This window comes from Myotis davidii, unplaced genomic scaffold (genome assembly GCF_000327345.1).
Source record: "Myotis davidii unplaced genomic scaffold, ASM32734v1 scaffold159, whole genome shotgun sequence".
NCBI lineage: Eukaryota > Metazoa > Chordata > Mammalia > Chiroptera > Vespertilionidae > Myotis > Myotis davidii.
This window is the reverse complement of record NW_006291231.1, coordinates 6,188,005-6,208,406: the sequence shown is the minus strand read 5'-3', so window position 1 is coordinate 6,208,406 and position 20,402 is coordinate 6,188,005. Positions and strand designations below refer to the sequence as shown.

General features: G+C 37.2%; 1 long non-coding RNA gene across 1 annotated transcript in view; it reads left to right on the top strand.

Moving 5' to 3' along the window:
* LOC107183196 overlaps positions 1-1,990 on the top strand; it is a 219,784-nt gene extending 217,794 nt beyond the window's left edge. Inside the window, exon 4 of the long non-coding RNA XR_001513986.1 lies at positions 1,854-1,990. This is a non-coding gene — a long non-coding RNA (uncharacterized LOC107183196). The remainder of the gene's footprint in view (positions 1-1,853) is intronic.
* Positions 1,991-20,402: the final 18,412 nt, after the last annotated feature.

Genomic DNA, 20,402 nt, shown 5'->3' with positions numbered 1-20,402 from the left:
CGAACCCGGGACCCTTCAGTCCGCAGGCCGATGCTCTATCCACTGAGCCAAACCGGTCCCGGCAAAATATATATTTTTTTAAAAGAACACTGAGAAGAAGTACATCTGGGGATTACACATTTTGTGTAGAAAGTACTTTACTTTGTATAGTCACCATATTAGACAATGAGCATAACATTTCTCTGAAGACACGTCTGAAAATATAATCTGCATGCCGAAAAAGGAGAGAAGAAACACAGATAAGGATTAGCACTCTCTCTCCCATCTTTTCTCACATATAACACATACCTAAATGACTTTAAAAATTTTAAGTAGCATAATGCTCGTTTTATTTTTATTTATTCATTGATTTTAGAAAGGGAGAGAGAGAGGCATCAATTTGTTATTCTACTTAATTATGTATTCATTGGTTGATTCTTGTATGTGCCCTGACCAGAATTCGAACCTGCAACCTTGGTGTGATGGGATGATAGATAACTGAGCTACCCAGCCAGGGCATAATGCTCTTAATATAGTTTTAATATAATATCATTGGACAAATTCTCCATAGAACTCTAGTCTTCATATTCAGTTGCCCTGATTTCAATTCACAGAAAAAATCACTAAAAAATTAAGTGATTAATTATGATATATGCAGTATTTCAGGTCTGAATGATGATGAGTACAATTCTGTCAACTTAATAACATCTAAGAAACAGAAGAGAAGCTTGAGTGAATACTTGCATGCTGACTACAATTGCCTTGCTTATTGCAGAAATAAATGCAGCATCCAAGAGTTGGCAAGAAGTCATTAGCTCTAAACTGCTTCATTTTCATCTGGGTTTCTATAAAACTTTGTGATTGACCTCTTTAGACCATTCACCTCTTAAAAAAATAAAATGTCTCCTTGGCCATCTAGACTATGAGGAATAGGAACCCCGCAGAACAAGGATACCTCTTCAAGTGGCAGTCACTTCACTTGTGTTGTTAATTCTAAGTAAAATGCCTCCTTCTTTCTTTGACCAACTTACTTTTAATCTTCTTTTAAGAATAATGCTTGATATATAACAAGCATTCAATATCTTTGCTGAATCAATTATTTACAAAACAATATTGGTGGGAAGTTCCTGTAAAGTTAGGATTAAAAAGTCCAGGGAGAAGTGTCTTTGCCAGCAGAATTCAGTGAGAAATATGAATTTAAGAAGGTACATGTGACAGATATTTATTTTTAAAGAATGTGTTCTCTTATCATCAGATGAGTTTATCTTACCTTCCACCTCATCTACATTTAATGCTAAGCCACAGGGTTCAGTGTCCCTGGGAAGAACATTTATGACAAAATAGGAAGGCCTCTCTAAAAGAAGAGAAGTATAAGTCCCACTCATTCTGGCCTATCTAAGAAATAGAGACAGACATACGAAGAGCAGGTCAGCAATCCGAGTTCTTGTTTTACTGTCTTTACGAGGCTAAAATGTAATATGAGAATAGGTAGTATGAGCGAACCTGAGAACATCAGAGCAAGTGACATCCAATATAGCCTGGGTGAAGTTTTAAGACTCTAAGGGAATATAGGCATTTGATTTATTCCAAAATCCAGTGTGAAGTAGGACTACTACAATGGCACAGACAGAGGGAGGTGTAAAGATGGATGAGATAGAAACAAATATCAAGGCTCCCTACAGTCTTCATATCCAGGGGTTCCACATGACCCAGTGAATGGATAGAGAAGTACTGAGAGATTCAGTGGACCAGTGAAGCCCTGAGATTGAAAAGTGTATAATGGCCTGGCCACGGTGGCTCAGTAGTTGAGCCTCGACCTATGGAGGTCATGGATATATATATATAGTGTATAATGAATGATATCTTCACAATAGGATGTAAGTGGTGTGGACTCTGGACTTCAGCCCATGGAAGCCTGCAAACTGCAAGATAAGAGCAGGGGCAGCAATACAATGAGTAGGCCAGACCAACCACCATGTACCAGAGGACACCAAGACCCACAAAAGAGCCTGCCCATCCAAAGGCCCAACTCCATCTCCTTATAAGTCAAGTAAGTCTCCTTCCAAGGAAAGAAAGAATGTGAGGAAATTTGCAAGACCTAGCATTTGCTTCTAAATGACTGAGTCTATCAATAGGTATTAAAACAGAAATTGAATAAGTTTTAAGTACCTTCTCCCTCTCCCTACCTCCTATCTTTCCCAGCAGCCCTACTGGTATTACATCAGTTACCGAAAATAAAATACATGTAAGAGATTTTCTGGGACTCTAAAACCTCTGTGCAGTATTTATTCCCACTTTGAATTACAATGAAGTCCCAGATGTGACCCTGTGACACCAAGTATGCAGAGTCAAAGAGAAAACAGGCAAGTTGTGTGTGTGTGTGTGTGTGTGTGTGTGTGTGTGTGTGTGTGTGTGAGAGAGAGAGAGAGAGAGAGAGAACAATAGGAACACTCACAGTGGAGTCCCCCTAGGAGACTGAATTTTAAAGTCCTGAATTCAAGTCCAGTTTCAAAAACTTCATTCATTAAAGGGCTTCCTTAGGCTGCATTTGACACTATTTGTGCTTTGTAGACCAAGAGAAAATTCCATAAGCAGGCCAAAATGCAAAAGTTAAGTCAGCTTGGAAAGTATCAGTAAAACCAGAAAATGGGCCATGCAATTTGTGCGAAACTGATCCAGTTTAAAAACATTACCTCTACAGCTCTTAATCCTCATATGCAAAAAAAAAACACCTGGTGAGCTTTTTTAAAAACCTAGCCCTCCAGACATTATAATTCAACAGTTCCACCTCTTTTTTAAACATTTCCTGGGGATTATATGATGTAGGCAATGTTGAGAGCCTCTGTTCTTAATTCTAGGGGAAATGGGTTATGGTCAAGATTGAGGTTGCATTGCCAGCCCACATTTCATTTTGTCTTAAAGTAAGTACACCTGTTTACTGTGACATAATTCTAGAATCTGATAATTATTTTTATGCAATAACGTTTTACTGGTCTCTGTGTTTGGGTAAGGAGTTTTTGACCCAATACTAAGAAGTCAAATTTCCTGAAGATTGATTAGTGCCGCCTAGTGGTAAGAGATGATTATTTCACTTAGTATCCAGGCTTACCCCAGGCACATCTTGAGAGAGATTTGGAACTGAGTTAGAGAAAACTGTAAAAGGTTTGGTTTCCGCCTTCTTAGAAGTTGAGGGATACTAGATGACAATAAATGTTCTCCAATAACACAAGTGAAATCTCTACATAAAAAATATAATAATAATACTATTTTAAAAATATGTCCTTCCCTACAGGTATCCCCTTATTTGTCTGTCAATATTTTCTTTTTGTTCCTATAAGACATTAAGGTAAAGCTAAGAAACTCTGTGTCACTGAAAATAAAAGGGATAGATCATGGAGGAAGTTCCTGCAAAGAACAAGATGCCTAATTCATGACCCTGGAATACGAAGAAGTAATGTGATAAAAAGAAAATTGAAGAATTTAGTTGCCATGGTGTTTTCTATGCTCCTGTGCCATCTATCTGCCTTAAAGCAAAACCTTGAAGTGAGGTTTATAGAAGCAAGCATATTACTTGAGCTAATCCCCTAGGTATACCAAGGGGAAAGGGTTAGGCTTCTAAAAGAAGCTTGGCATTTATCTAGAAACCACTTCCTATGGTGCACAAGATATATGCCTCAGCATTACCAGAGGGAGGTGACCAGAGAGATAAACTTGAGAAAAAAAGTCTTTTCCGCCACTTTCTGGATAGAGTGTGAAGCTGACCTAAACTGTCTCCCTTTCTTTGGGGAGAATACATAGAGTTTTTGAATGAATGGGCAGGTTAGCCAGTAGAAGACTGAGGCCAGAGCAAAGAGGTGGCAGTGTCCAAGGATTTACTGACTAGAAGTACATGGGTGGCTGTGGGCTTCAGCAGAGAGTCCTAGTAAAATGTTCCCAAAGGTCAGATGAGACCAGCCACTTAAGTCTGACACAACAGGGACCAAAGATTAGTGCGTGGATTTAAGAAACTTCTCCCATTACCTTTAAAATGGCCCATATCTCCTCATACCAGATGCCCTCTCAGGGAGTACTAGATAGAGGAAGGTGATGGGAGGACATCGGACTGTATAAAGGGCAAGAGACTGAGGTACCATTAATTGGTCAATGTAAACCTGTTTGTGTTATTTTCTCAAATATCCCAAATATTGAGACATTGTGAGGAAGATTACATAATAAAAAATGAAAAGCTATAATTTTCTTTATGCATATGAGACATGGTTTTAGTAAATTTGTGATTTATCTACTTAATTAAAAGTGTAATCTCAATGCTTAACAACTTGAAAGGAACACTGCTGTCTAGTAGGTTTCCAGCTGCTGCCCACTCAGGTTCTGTAGGGCTGGAGCAATGCCATATCTTTGTCAGCATAAAGGCTCATTGTAAAACAGGCAGATGTTTTCATTCAGTAACATGTTGAGTCTCAGCAATGCTCATGGAAATATTGGCGGGGGGGATCTCATTCCCTTCAACAAGAGGTGACTGGATCTTTCGGAGTTACAAAAATCCTTTAGGACAGGGAATTCCAACACAAGAAAGCCATGGCCTATTTCACTGACCCTCCCACTACAGGGATGGGTAACTTTACGTGTCAATAATCCTAGAAGTACACTCTTGTCAGCTATCACATATGTCATATCAAGTCTTAAAACAACACTGACTAGACTAAGGAAAAGCCTTTTTTAAAAAGTAGTATTCCATCTCCCCTTATAAAAACTCTAAAGAAAATCTTCACTTAGCACCTAAAAAATCCTCCTGAAAAAAAATATTATTTTTCCTTTACAACTTTACAGGAAAAGTGGATAGATCTAGTAGAGGAAAGGAAACCTTTCACCACTGTTGATGTGGTTGTAAATTGGTACAGCAACTATGGCAATAGATGGAGTTTCCTTTAAAATTAAAATATGATCCAGCAATTTCACTTCTAGGTATTTATTAAAATAAGCAGCCACTGTGGAAAACAGTATGGTGTTTCCTCAAAAAATTAAAAATGGAACTGCCATTTGACCAGTAATACCACTTCTAGGAATATATCCCAAGAAAACAGAAATACCAGTCAGAAAGGATGTATGCACCCCTATGTTCATAGCAGCACAGGTTACAATAGGTGAGATTTGGAAACAACCTAAGTGCCCATCAGCAGATGAGTGGATTATAAAACTGTGGTACATCTACACAATGGAATACTATGCCACTATAAAAAAAAGAAGGAATTCTTACCATTTGCAACAGCATGGATGGAACTGGAGATCATTATGCTAAGTGAAATAAGCCAGTCAGGGCAAGATAAATATCACATGATCTCACTCATTTGTGGAATATAAAGATCATAAACTGGTGAACAAAAATAGACACAGAGATGAAGCATCAAACAGACTGTCAAACTTTAGCAGGAAGGCGGGGGAGGATTGGGGGTGGGAGTTGGTGGTAAAAAACCAACTGAAGGACTTGTATGCATGCCTTGAAGGCATGCATATAAGCATAACCAATGGACACAGACACTGGGGGCAGGGGAGTGAGGGTATGTGCCAGGGGGTAGGGGAGGCCAGGAGGAGGTCAATGGGGGAAAAAGAGACATATGTACTATTTGTAATACTTTAAACAATAAAAACGAAAGTGAAAACAGAAGTTCAGATAGAAATCTTCTCCATGTTCTCTGCAGCATTATTTACAATTATGACAATATGGAAACAGACTAAGGGTCCACTGATAGATGAGTGAATAAAGAAACTATGGTGTATATATGTATACAATGAAATCTTGCCATTTGTAACATCATGGAAAGACATCAAGGGTATCATAGTACAGGAATTAATTCAGACAGAGAAAGACAAATACCATATGATCTCACTTATATGAGAAGTCTTGAAATACAAAAAACAAAACCCAAACACGAAGCTTATGGATGTGAAGAACCAAAGGTGGTTTGGGAATGGAGATGAATATGTGTATTCATGAAGGGAGTAATTTTGTACAAACTCCCAGTTATAAGTCATGAGACTGTAATATACAGCATAGTGACTATATCTACACTAATAAAAGACAAACATGCAAATTGACCGTACTTTCACTATGCCTTAAGCCACACCCGTCAGCCAATCAGAGCAACTATATACAAATTAACCCAACCAAGATGGCGGCCAGCAGCCACAGAGCTGGAGCGAGCAGGAGGCTTGCTTGCTCCATTGATGGAGGAAGCCAAACTTCCCGGCCCCCACTGCTGCCTCTTCTCAAGGCAACAAAGTTTCAATTATAGAAGGTAAATAAACCCCAGATACCTGCTTCCAGTTGCCATGGCCATGGAGCTGGAGCAAATAAAAAAAAAAAAGGAAAGGCTAGGAACTTCAGTTGCTGGGGGCTTGGTCAGTCTGAAAAGAGCCATCAGACCCTCACCCAGGCTGGCCAGGCACCCCAATGTGTACCCCCACCCTGAAGGGGTTTGGGCAGCGTGAAAATGGCCCTGAGCCCCTCACTCAGGCTGGCCAGGAACCCCAGCAGGACCCCCACCCTGATCCAGGACACCCTTCAGGGCAAACCATCCAGCCCCGATCCAAGCACCAGGCCTCTATCCTATATAATAGAAAGGTAATATGCAAACTGACCCTAACAGCAGAAAGACTGAGAATGACTGGTCACTATGACACACACTGACCACCAGGGGCAGATGCTCAATGCAGGAGCTGCCCCCTGGTGGTCAGTGCGCTCCCACAGGGGGAGCTCTGCTCAGCCACAAAGTTTGACCAACCGGGAGTTTGATCGCTCACTATGACATGCGCTGACCACCAAGGAGAGGCACAGAACAAAGGCAGGCCCCAGCCGGCAGCCCATAGGGACCCTACCCATGCACGAATTTCATGCACTGAGCCTCTAGTAGTATTGCATATTTAAAAGTTGCTAAGAAAGTAGGTAAATCTTCGAAGTTCTCATCACAAGAAAAAAAAGTTTAACTATGTAAGGGGGTGGATATTAAGTAGCCTTATTGTGGTGATCACTTTGCAATGTATACAAATATTAAATCTTCATGGTATACTAATATATTTCAATTATATAAACTCAATAAAAAGGTTGTATCTTTGCCATTTAATTCATGCCAAGTGTTCCAAAGTTTGTACACCTACCACTAATGATATGTAGTATAATTTTAGTTAGTATTATATTTGTAATTTTAACATTTTTCTTATTGTAATATGTAACAGAAAAAAGAATTGGCCTATCAAACCCATGATTTCTGATATGTTTAAGTTAAAGCTAACTAGATTTTGGAGTTAAATTCAAACGATTTACTGAGAAAATCTGTTTTATATGTACATTATGTTAAATTAAATGTTAGTATAGATTATTGCCAAAAATTATAAAATATGTATAATAATTACACAAGGAAATAAAAACATTCTCTCCTTTTTACAACTTCAGCTTGCTGTCATGCTATTTCACAACTACATGAAGAAATATTTTTAGACGCTGGAAAAGAATAAAAGGAGGAGAATGGATAAACATTTCAACTTGGCATCTATGGACTTATTTTCCCCATACTATAAGATAGGAATAGTAATGGATATTGGCAATTACTTTTCACGTATCTCCCACATTATATGGTGAATTAGGCAGTTATACCAATAACCTGGTTCGGGGTTGTATAAAAAAGATTTTGTAATTTGACCTTTATCTATAGTTCCTGGGAGGTAATTTCTAAACTCTTGAAACTTTCCTTATAATAACGGTATTTATGTTTATTCAAGGTGGTCTCCTTGGACCTCATTGATAGTTCATGCTGATGAAGTGGGTCCCTGTACAGTTTATGTTAACAAGATGACTCAAAATGGGGGCTGGTCATACCACAAAAACCAATCATGTAACTAGAGAGTTGGCACTCTGAGCCATGTGCAATCAGTCCAACCTCCATGGTTGTAGTGCAACCACATGGCTAATGGTCCCCTGGATGGAGTGCATAACCTGAATGTAACCACATGGCTGATGATTCACTCAATCACGCCTTCATAATGAAATCCCAATAAAAAGTGGATACTGGAGCCCAGTTGAGATTCCGGGTTGACCAAACTCTCTGATTACTGTCACACTTTGATGCTGGGAAACTAACATCCCTGGGGATGACAGAAGCTTCACATTTGGAACCTCGCCAGACCATGCTCTATGCCTGTCTCCATTTGGTCAATTCTGATTTGTAAACATTTGTTATTATAAAACTGTAATCGTAAGTATAGTGTTTGAGTTCTGTGAGTCGTTCTAGTGAACCATCGAATCTGAGATGGTTGTGAGAATATTCAATTTTGTAACCAGCTTGTCAGAAATAAGAGTGGCGCCCGGAATCCCTGAACTTGTGGCTAATGTCTGAACTAAGGCCATTCTTGTAGAGGAATAGGCCTTTAACCTTGACTTGGAAACGTAACTGTAAGACTGCATTGCAAGTCTCTATTTTGGGGATGGTCCGCAACCAACTTCTCATGAAACCACTGGACATTCAGGGGTAAATATTCCACGTAGTGATAAAAAAAAAACAAAAACTTGAATGTACGTCTCAAACACTAATTAAAGTTACATAATTGGCTGTGAACCTGGTTGGTCATTTACTCCATAATGTATACTTACTGCACCTTTTTATAACTGATGATAAATACTTAATATTCCCAATATGACAAATTACACATAACCTGTCAAAAATAGAAAGTCATTTTGCTATAAGGAGAAGTGAAATGACTGTTACAAGGGAAAATTCAAAGGACTCACCAGAAATCACATACAACATATTTGGCACAAACACTAGTAGGAAAAAATAGTAGATAAGCCACTTCAATACATAAATGCTGTTAGAAGCCGGTATTTTCATTCCTTTTATTGTAAGAGTATGTACAGTTGCCTGAAGTTGGAGATTAGTATAATCCATCACATTTTGAGAGAGAGATACTAGTGGTTTTCACTGTGCAGAATTATTATATCCATCATCAGAACTTAATATCTGAGGAGCTTTTTGGCTGCGTGCTTATGCAGCTTTCATACTTTAACCTATCACCATGTGTCTCAGCTGGCAGAGCCTGAAATGTAGTTCTCAGTAACTGTCAGCTGTTAGACCATGGTCGGCTTGGCAAGAAAGGCTCATATCTCTGTGAATGTTTTGGATACCATTTAATAGTCTCTATTCATAGAATTGCAAAGGAAATGGAGACGTGTCAATACTTAGATTAATTCACGCTTTTTCAAAATAACAAAACAAATATTTAGAAAAACTAAGAAGCATTTTCTGTTTCCAAATGATATACCAGCGTTTTTTAAAATAGACATATTTGTTTGATTCCAGGAGAAAAAAATACATGATTGCATTCTCTTCAAAAGGTCTCAATTTCTCTACATTTACTTTAAAATACATATATATTTGCACGAGTGCATAATAATCTTAAATTACCAACATTTTCCCACATCCATTTTCATCATGTTATTTTGTTGCCTTTGAGAAAATTATTGTAAAACTGAAGGGCCAGAACCGACTTCTGGAATGGCAGAGTAAGGAACTTGGCAGGCCACTCTAACAAAAATGACAATGTCACGAGGCAAAGCAAGACTTGAGGGGCGGGGAAATAGACTCCACACTTGATGGGAGGGATTACGAAGTCCCATTCCAAAGGAGTATGAATCTTTCCAACAAACAGTGCTGGGAAACTAAACATCCACATGCAAAAGAATGGGTTTAAACTCTTTCCTTACACAATACACAAAAATTAACTTAAAGTGGATCACAAGCTTAAATATTGGAACTAAAACTAATATTCTAGGAGGAAAAATAGAAGTAAACCTTCATGATATTGGATTAGACAATTATTTCTTAGACATAACACCAAAAGAAAAAATAAATATAGGACTTCAAAACTAAACGCATTTGTAACTCAAAGGACACCATTGAGTGAAATGATGACCCTTAGACAATCCACCTAAATTAAAAATGGACAAAGGCCTTTAATAGACATATCCCCAAAGATATACAGATGGTTGATAAGAAAATATATATACTCAACATCATTAGTGACAATGAGATAGTATCTAATATTCATTAGGATATCTAAAATTAAGAATCCCAAGTGTTGGTGAGGATATAAAAAAAATTGGAACTCTCATCTATTGCTGGTGGGAATGCACTATGGTGCAGCCACTTTACAAAATGGTATGGCAGCTTCTCAAGTCTTATGCATAAAGTTACCATATGATCCAGCAATTTTACTCCTAGATAAATACACAGAAACATATGTCCATACAAAAATTTGTACATGATTGTTTTAGCAGCCTTATTTATAATAACCCAAAATGCCCATCAACTGATAAATGGTTAAACAAAAATATAGCATATTCATATAATGGAATATTTATTCAACAATAAAAATAATGACATACTAATAAAAGCTGCAACATGGGTGCACTTTGGAATCACTCATGCTAAGTGAAAGAAGTCAGACACAAAGACCATATAGTATGTGATTAGTTTTATGTGAAATTCCAAAATAGGCAAGTCTACAGAGAAACAGAATTAGGAGTTGCCTGGGGCTGAGGCACACAGGTGGGTGGCAGCAGGGACAAGTGAGAGAAGGACTGCTAAAGGGTATGGGACTTTTAGGGTGATGAAAATATTCTAAAATTAGACTGTGATCATGGTTGTACAACCTGTGAATATGTTAAACAGAACTGAACTGCTTACTTTAAATGAGAGAATTATATGGTGTGTGAAGTATATATCTATCTTTTAAAAATGAAGGGCCAGAAGGTACTAAATATCTTATTTTATTTACTGACCCCAGGATTCTACTGAAAGCAACTCAGAAATATAACCTCTGCTTTCTTTAAAACACAAACACATACACACACACCCTCCATATATCTTGGAAATTGTTTTGGCAGGAAGTCATAGAGAATCAATGTCTTTGTAAAATAAACACACCTTCTTAAATATCTAAATTATTCTGCTGCAGTCTATCCTACATATAACTAGTAGAATAATCTTTCTAAAACTTCGATTTAGTTAAGTGTTTTCACTCTTTAGGATACTACTGTTGGTCTTTATTGCCAAGCCTCTCATAACTAAACTCTCTCCTCAAAGATTTCAGTTGTGTGGCTTTCCTTAATGTTAGTTTTCTTCATAAAAATAGATATTGGCTTCCTCCCTCAAACATCTTACCCTATAAGATCATAATTTTTAATATAATGTTGTGGGAAAGCTTGTGATTACAAGTAACAGGACAACTCCAAAACATTTAACCAATAAGAGAATCCATGACCTTAACATAATCAGAAATCTGAAGCATGGCAATGATGGCATTGATTCATGCAGTGGCTCAATATTTGTATTAAGTACTCAACTCGCCTCCACTTTTCCATCCTGTCATCCTCAGCATGCACTCCTCAGCTTAGATTCCCTCATAACCCTAGAAAACTGCTTACATGTTGTGTGCCACAGGCTAACGTGTCAAAGGAGGGATATTTAAAAGTCTCTTTATAAAACTCAAGTAAACCTTTCTTAGAGTCCTCTGGTAGGCTTCTTGCCTTCACAATAATTACCTCAAACTGCATCACATGCCCACCCCGAGCCAAACAAAATGCATTCCCTGGGACTGGAGAGGGGCTTGCCCTTCTGCAGCTCATGAAGTTACAGAAGATACAGAATTCACTTAAGTCAAGGAAGGATTAGAATAACTATTGATTATAATGACAAAAATTACTATTAGCTGCATATAATAACTCCATTTACTCTATCCATTAATTAATAAGTTTCATTTTAAAATTTATTCTAATGAAGTGAGGCAGGTTTGAGTACATGAAGCACAAGAGAATTTTAAGGCTGGTGAAACTATTCTGTATGGTACTTTACCAGTGAATACATGGCATGAATTTATTAAGACTTACAGAATAGCACAAAGAATAAACCTTGATGTAAACAAATTTCAAAAAAGTATAATTCATGGGACTCTGGGAAGAAATGCCAACTGTGAAAATGCATAAAACAAATGCATTGGAGGAGATGATGAAAGAAGATGTGCTAAGTGATTTTGAAAATCATTGGAATCCATAAATTTCATTAAAAATCACATAAGCAATGTATACAAGTTGATAAAATTCTTTCACATGGTGGAAGAGGCTAACAATTCTAAAACTGCTATATATGGATACTGTAAATGAACAATTAAGTAAATGGATGGTAGGTGACAGGAACCTGATAGCTCATTGTTGGAGTGGGAATTTACAAATAAACCAAAGGAGGAGGCTAGAGTGATCCATAGGTGGTGGATCAGAGCTGGAAACAGTATGAACTCATGTTATCTTTCATATAATTACTGATGACTACACAGAGAAGTATTTATAGATAGAGGATGTCCCAAAAAATGTATACACACTTTTACAGCTGATAGCTCAATTGATGTTTTTCACTTTTCAGATTTAACCCATTGGAATTAATAAGGGTAGCCAAAGTCTGTATACATTTTTGGGATACCCTATATGTGTTCATACATGGGTTAGTAAACATACGTATTTACTTGTTGTCAGATGAGAAAGCTTATAGCAATGGCACTCAGTAGCAATGTACTAACTCGGTTCCCAATTCTTGTTTTCTATTACCATTCCCCAATAAAAGGGGCAAGACTCTTTGGAGAAATATCTACTTCTAGGACTTGAACAGGAAATATAATAGATGATCTGTGAAAATTTTGTAGTGCCAGAAAGTAAGAAAGTGTTCAATACTCACACATAAAACTGGTTGGGGTATGTCAAAGGGACACAAGAACCAATTGAAAGCATCACCAGTAGCCCAATCTGGAACACTTTGAGAAAAATTAGTATTGAATTATAATCCAAAGAATAAAAATATAACGTATACAAATATAACTCACTACTCTTTAACTGTGGGCTGCATATAGTACTTCCTTTAAAGGAATACAGTATGGAAAGGTAGGGTAATTTTACAGTAGAAAACTTGACAAAGACTACAGGAATCCAATAATTACAGAGAGAGAGAGAGAGAGAGAGAGAGATAAAGCCTAAGCGACCATTACAACTGGTCGACCAAACAACTGGTCAACCAGTCACTATGATGCACACTAAGCACCAGGGCCAGATGCTCAATGCAGGAGCTGCCCCCTGGTGGTCAGTGCACTCCCACAGCCAACCTCCCATGGCCAGCCAACCTCCTGTAGTCCCTCCCGCAGCCGGCTGGCCCTGATCTGGACTGGGCAAGACGGCTTCAATTGGCCCTGATCACCGCCCAGGCCAAGGGACCCCACCCATGCATGAATTTGTGCACCAGGCTTCTAGTATGTCATGTTGATAGTATGTACCTTAATATATCATCAAAGTGGCTTTTTATGTTTAGGGTCTTTCTCTAAAAAATGTACCATACATCTAATCATAAAAATAGAAAAATTCTGATAAAGGGACATTCTCCAATGTACCTGACCAGTACTCTTTAAAACAGTCAAGAATAATAAAAGCAAATAGAGTCTGGAAATTTTTCCATCCAAGACAACTAAATGCAGTGTGGTCCTAGATGGGATCCTGGAAAAATAATAACAAAAACAGACAGTAGATAAAAATCCAAGAAAATCTTAAAGTATGGCCTTTTGTTACTGATAATAATATTGTTTCATTAATTGTAGTAAATAAGTCATATTAATATAAGATGTTAATAACAAAGAGAAATAAGGATTCAGGGAATATGGAACTGCAATGTATTTCTCATTCTTTATGTAAATATAAAACTGTTATTAAAAATAAAGTTTACTTTAAACCAGCCACAAAAGTATAAAATCATATATAATACAAAGGCAAAAATAAACATTCTGTAAGAAAGAAAGCTTAAAGTATTCCCTGTCAGTAGACCTATGATGCAATAAATATGAAAGGTAATTTTCCATGTGAAAACAACATTACACCACATGGAAATTTGTATTTATACAAAGAAACAGTAAATGAGGGTATACAAAAAATAGGTATTTTATTATCTATTTTAAATGTTCAAAACATACATAGTAACACTGCATTGTGGAAGAGAAAATAAAAATACACTATGTTTAGGTTCTTACAGTATATATAAAGCAGTATAATATTTGACAGTAAGTTCTGATAACTAAAGATGTAGAGTGTAAACTTTAAAGCTACCCTTAAAATTAAAGAGGGTCAGATAATAAATCAACAGTGGAGACATGATTGAATCATAAAAAATACTCAATTAATCCAAAGGGAGGCATGAAAAGAGAAAACATGAAAATATGAGCAATAGAAAAAGAAAACACAAGACGGTAAGTTTAAGCCCAACCATACTGAAAAATACATTAGGAATAAATAGCCTAAACTCTCCCATTAAAGGCAGAGATTGTAAGATTGGATTAACCAGGCAAACACAATTATGCTGTCTACAAGAAACCCATTTCAAAAATATCAATATTTGAAATGTAAGAACTCTTCCATAATGTGTTCAGAGAAGAGTTTATAACCACTTGCATTAATAATGCTTATGAGAGGTAACTGCTTGCTAAAAAAGAGAACAGTATTTTTTAGGTGGAATGTGTTTGTCATTTTGTAATTAAACAAGCGTTTGAAAACACATAATGAAGATGTTTATAAGAGTGTACATGCAGGACACTTTGAGAAGATAATTACTTCAGGGGCTAACTATGGTAGCTCTTTTCTAATGCATTTTGAGAAGTATTTAAAAATACATGTAATAAAGATGTTAAGACTTGTACAAAATATCAACAATACAGACAAGTTAAAAGTAAAATGATCAAAGAGATATCATGCAAAATATATTCCCCCAAATGCTGACTAGATAATATAAAAAATAAGCTGTAGAACAAGGGATATAACTAGAAAGTAAAACAAATGTTTACATATTGATAAAGAGATGATTCAACAAAAAGACAAAACAATCCTAATGCATGTGTACCTAATAAAAGAGTCTCTAAAATATAAAACACTAGAGGCCTGATGCACGAAATTCATGCAAGGGGCTCAGCCCTCACAGCCCCGGCTTCATCTGGAAGGTCGTTAGACAGTAATTCTGCTGTTTGGTCTAATTAGCATATTAGCTCTTTATTATATAGGACTAGAGGCCCAGTGCACAAAATTCATGCACTCAGGAGGATCTCTCAGTCTAGTCCAGCCATGGGCAAACTACGGCACGCGGGCCGGATTTGGCCCGTTTGAAATGAATAAAACTAAAAAAAAAAAGGCCGTACCCTTTTATGTAATGATGTTTACTTTGAATTTATATTAGTTCACACAAACACTCCATCCATGCTTTTGTTCCGGCCCTCCGGTCCAGTTTAAGAACCCATTATGGCCCTCGAGTCAAAAAGTTTGCCCACCTCTGGTCTAGCCTGTGCCCTCTTGTAGTCTGGGAGCCTTGGGGGATAAGCCATCAGTTGGACATCCTTAGCACTGACGCAGAGGCAGGAGAGGCTCCCACCACCGCCACTGTGCTCGCCAGCTGTGTGCCCAGCTCAGGGTTTCTGGCTGAGTGACACTCCCCCTGTGGGAGCGCACTGACCACTAGGTGGCAGCCCCTGCATTGAGCATCTGCCCCCTGGTGTTCAGTGTGCATCATAGCGACTATTTGTTTTGCTATTCGGTCGATTTGCATATTAGCCTTTTATTATATAGGATTATAAAGAATAAGTAGGCAAATCCACTCTCATCCTTAGAGTCTTCTATATTGCTTTCTTGACAATTGGTAGAACAGGTTGTTAAAAATACGAAGTAAAGATCTTGAAGAACTGAACAACAATGTCAAACAATTTTATTAGTTGACATTAAAAAAACATTCATCCAGGAAGAACAAAATATATTTTCTTTCAACTGTACAAGGAAGCTTCATCAAGACAGACCATATTCTGGGCCATAAAACAAATTTCATAAATGTATGAAAAGAGAAGAGTATAATTACTCTGACAACAATGAAACAAACTAGAAATCAATGGCAGAACAATATTTGGGAAATTCTGAAATATTTTAAAATTAAATAACACACTATAAATAACTCATGGATCAAAGAAGAAATCATAGAAGACAGAAAATGTTTTGAAGAGAATGAAATGAAAACAGAATAATAAAAGTTTATGAGATGCAGTTAGAGCAGTGTTTAGAGGAATATGTATATCATTAAATATCTACATTAAAAAAATAAAGGTCTCACATCAGTAGATCAAACTTCTACCAGAATCAATAAATATACATAAGTAAAGCCAAGTAAGCAAAAATAAGTAATAATGACAAGAGCAGGCTCAAAGAAATTGGAAATAGAAAAAAATAAAACCAAAAGCTAGTTCTTTTAAAAAGTATCAGTATAATTCATTAAACTTTTGTTTAACTGATCAAGAATAAAAGAAGAGCCCTGTCAGAGTATTCAGTGGGTTGAGCTTTGTCCTGTGCACTGAAAGGTTGCTAGTTTGATTCCTATTTAGGGCAAATACGTAGGTTGAGGGTTCAATCCCTGGTTGGGGCAGGTAGGGAAGGCAACCAATTGATGTTTCTCTCTCTCAGCATGTCCTTGGAAAGGAAAAAAAAAAGAAAAAGCCGCAGCTACAAAGTACCAACATCATGAATAAATAGAGAGTAACACCAGCCTCATGACAGCATTTATTTCCTTCTCTCCCCTCTGATTTACAACTAACTGGACATCCACAGCCAAGCCTACTTGCCTCTAACTCGTTATACTAGGACACAAATCTTCACCTACTTGTGCATCCAAAAGTAAACAGATAGGACCCTAGGGGCACTGCAGAGCCATCTAGGAAAAGTGAGCAGGAGAGTACCAAACTGGGTGAATCCCCAGGGAAGATGGAGAATTTGTGGAAATTCAGCTGCCTGACAGGGGAATCTGACAAACCTTAAAGAGCAGAGTAGATGAGTCTGAGGCAGAAGAGATGGAGAAATTCACCAAATCGGGCCCCCTCCCCTGGGTGATACTTCAAGCCGTGGGCTTTAGGTATCATCAGAGAAGACCTCTCCAGCAGAGGGGCTAAAAGGGCAAGTAGTGAGCGACCACCAAACTTCCCTAGCTGTTCAGAATGCACCTGGAAAGATCAGCTTCTTTCCAGCAGCACCCAGTTTCTGAGGAGGGTCCCCCATGACTAGGGGAGACAGAGGAGAGGAAGAAGGCAGACAACGTCAAAGGGCACTGAAGGAAAGGGTTTCTTGTTTGCTTTGGGATGTCAGTAGGAAGTCCACCCATGGAGCGCTGAATCCCCTCCAGGATCCTCCACTCCAGGATCCCCTTCTGGGCCTTGGTCACCCACCGTGAGCCTCGTGTGCTAAGCCCACACCGCCACATACTCTGCTGCCAGCTCCTGTGCACTGCCCAAGTGCGGACAAGAGAGCCAGCTGCAGTGCAAGAAACCACAAATTTGAGCTACAGCATAATCTTCTAGAATACAAAAAATAAAAAAGTTTCTAATTACCAGCCTGCTCAATTATAAGAAACAAAGACATGCAAATTTTCAGCTAAGAAATCTGTCTGCTATTTCAGATGGAAAAGCAGAAGCACACATTGTTAAAAACTATGAAAAATCAAGGAAATATGGTTTCACACACACAAAAATGATAATTCTCCAGTAACCAAACTCAAAGGCACAGAATATTGCTATCTAACTGATAAAGAACTCTTTATAAAATACCTATTGGGAAGGAAATCAGAGCCATGGGAAACTCAGGCAAGTCAATAAACTCAGAAATAAAATTAATGTACAAAAGGAATTCTTTACCAAAAAGATTGAAATTATAAAAATAACCAAAGAGAAACTCTAGATCTGAAGAATTCAATGAATGACATGAAAAATGCAGTAGAGAATATCGGTTAACAGGACAGACCACATGGAATAAAGAATAAGAGACGTGGAAGATATGAATATAGAAATAATTTAGTTTAAAAAAGGATAGAGAACTTAAAAGTGAATAAGTCTTACAAGAGCTATAAAAATCTACCAGAAATGTAAATATTAGATTAATTACATTAATAGAAGAACTTAAATAAATAATAGCTGAGCACTTCCCCAACCTGGGGAAGGAATTGGACATAGACAATAGTGTGGTGAAGGCCTGGGGTGGGGCAGGGGCTGGGTAGAAGGGATCAGTGGGGGGAAGAGGGACATCTGTAATATTTTTAACAATAAAGATAATTTTTTAAAAGATGTTCAACATCATTAATAATTAGTGAAATAGTGACATGTAAATTAAACCACAATGAGATTCCACTATACACCTTTTAGAATGGCTACAATTAAGATGACAACATCCAAAAGTGAAGATGTGGAGCAAATGAAACTCAAACACTAGTCCTAGGAATGTAAGATGGTACAACCACTTTGGGAAACAGTTTGGCAAGGCCTGGGGTGAGGAGGGATAAAGAGGTTCAATAGGGGGGAAAGGGTGACATCTATAATACTTTCAACAATAAAGATACATTTTTTAAAAAGCTAAACATATACCTGACATATAACCTAGGAATTCCACTCCTAAGCTATATGCCTAAGAATAAATGAAACCTTATGTCCCCACAACGACTTGTTCGTAAATGTTAATAATATTCTTATTTGTAATAGCCAAACACTGCAACCCAAACGTTCATCATGAAGTGAATCATAAATTACTTAGTGTATTCATAAAAGAGATTTAAACTCAGTAATAAATAGAATGAATTAATGATACATGCAGCAACATAGATGAGTCTAAAAATAATAATGCTGAGTGAAAAGGCAGACAAAAGAGGATACATACTATAATATCATATTTATAAAAATTACAAAAAATACAAACTCATCCATATTGGCAAAAAGCTGAGTATGATTGTCTTGAATGAGCTCAGTGGGATGATGGGTTTACAAAGAACATTAGGACACTTCAGTAACAGGTATGTTCATTATCTTGGAAAGTGATAGCTTCATACATCCATGTCAAGACTTACCAAACTATATTTAAAATATGTGTAGTTTAACGTAAGTCCATTATACCTCCATAACATTGAAAACATGGTCATGAAAGTAAAAGGCTGCACTTGTTATATATAGGGTGTCCCAAAAAATGTATACACACACTTTGAATAATTATAAAACCAGGGTTTATTAAAATACATTTCATTTCAAAATTGAGCTGTCAGCTGTTAAAATGTATATGAATTTTGGGGGGACACCCTGTATATATTTATTGTGCATATAAAGGCCTGAAAATGTAAAATTGCTCACTCACCTGATTTTTCCCTCTAATACATAAATAAAATTATATATTACTTCCTTATACCTTTCCATTTCTGTTGTTCATCTGGCATCAAAAGAACAGAAAAGAAAAGAAAGTTGGTAAATTCCACATTACAGAGTAGATCCTCAGGAGTAAGAAGTCTTCTAATGATAGTGTAATGACAAAAAGGTATGCTGTGTGTAGAAATTATAACTTTCTCAATATCTATGCGCTCGCTTGTTCTCTTAGCTTTCTCTTCCTTCTAAGTAAGATGATTCAAGAACTTAACACAAAGCCTCTCACCCCTAGAAGATGCAAATCCTAATCCAGAAAAAAAAAAAGTTGGCCTCTTTAAATGATACAGATTCCATCTGTAAACAGAGCACAGCTAGAACTGTGAAATGTGGCATGAAATGTCTATTCCACAAGACTCTTACATTTGAAAAACGTACATGACCTGGATAATAAAATCCTTCCACTTGCATAGTATCCTGGTTTAAGCTTTCTTGTTTACTAAAATATAGACTATATTCTATATGCTGATTGGTAAAAGGGAAGCTAGGATACTGGACAGGTAAACCAAAGGGTATCAGGGCCATCTACTTACATATTTGCAAAATCTGTCATAGCTGTCATAAAATAAGTTCTCTTAAGAAAAATTTAAAAAAATGAGATTCATGTTTTAAAAAGTACTTGCAGTATTGATTTACATCACTGGCATTTTTTAACTTTCCAACTAGATGTATGTATTAGTCAAAACAGACACATGAAGTTTTAATTTTAATAAAACCTCCCAAAGGCAATAGAGTTCCAAAATAAAGATAATTACAGAAAGCTCATTCTACTCTTTGCCATTGACTAAATTCCTTTCTAGGCAAGGCAATCATTCCTTGAAGTAAAAAAGTCAAGACAAATGTATGACCTGAGCATAGCATTATAAAAGACAGAGCAAACAGTAGGCAAGCCACGTAACTGCAAGAGGAGTGCGTCCTGACATTTCCACGTCATGGCACACGAAGGAAAAGATAGTATTTGTAAGGCACAATGTGGTAGATTGAGGCTGGTTATGGCTAGAGGGAATGCTATAAATTTTAGCCACCTCAGACTCTACCAGACCACGTGGAGGGCTACAGAATCAAAACTCAGACATGTCCCTTGTATATCTGTGGCC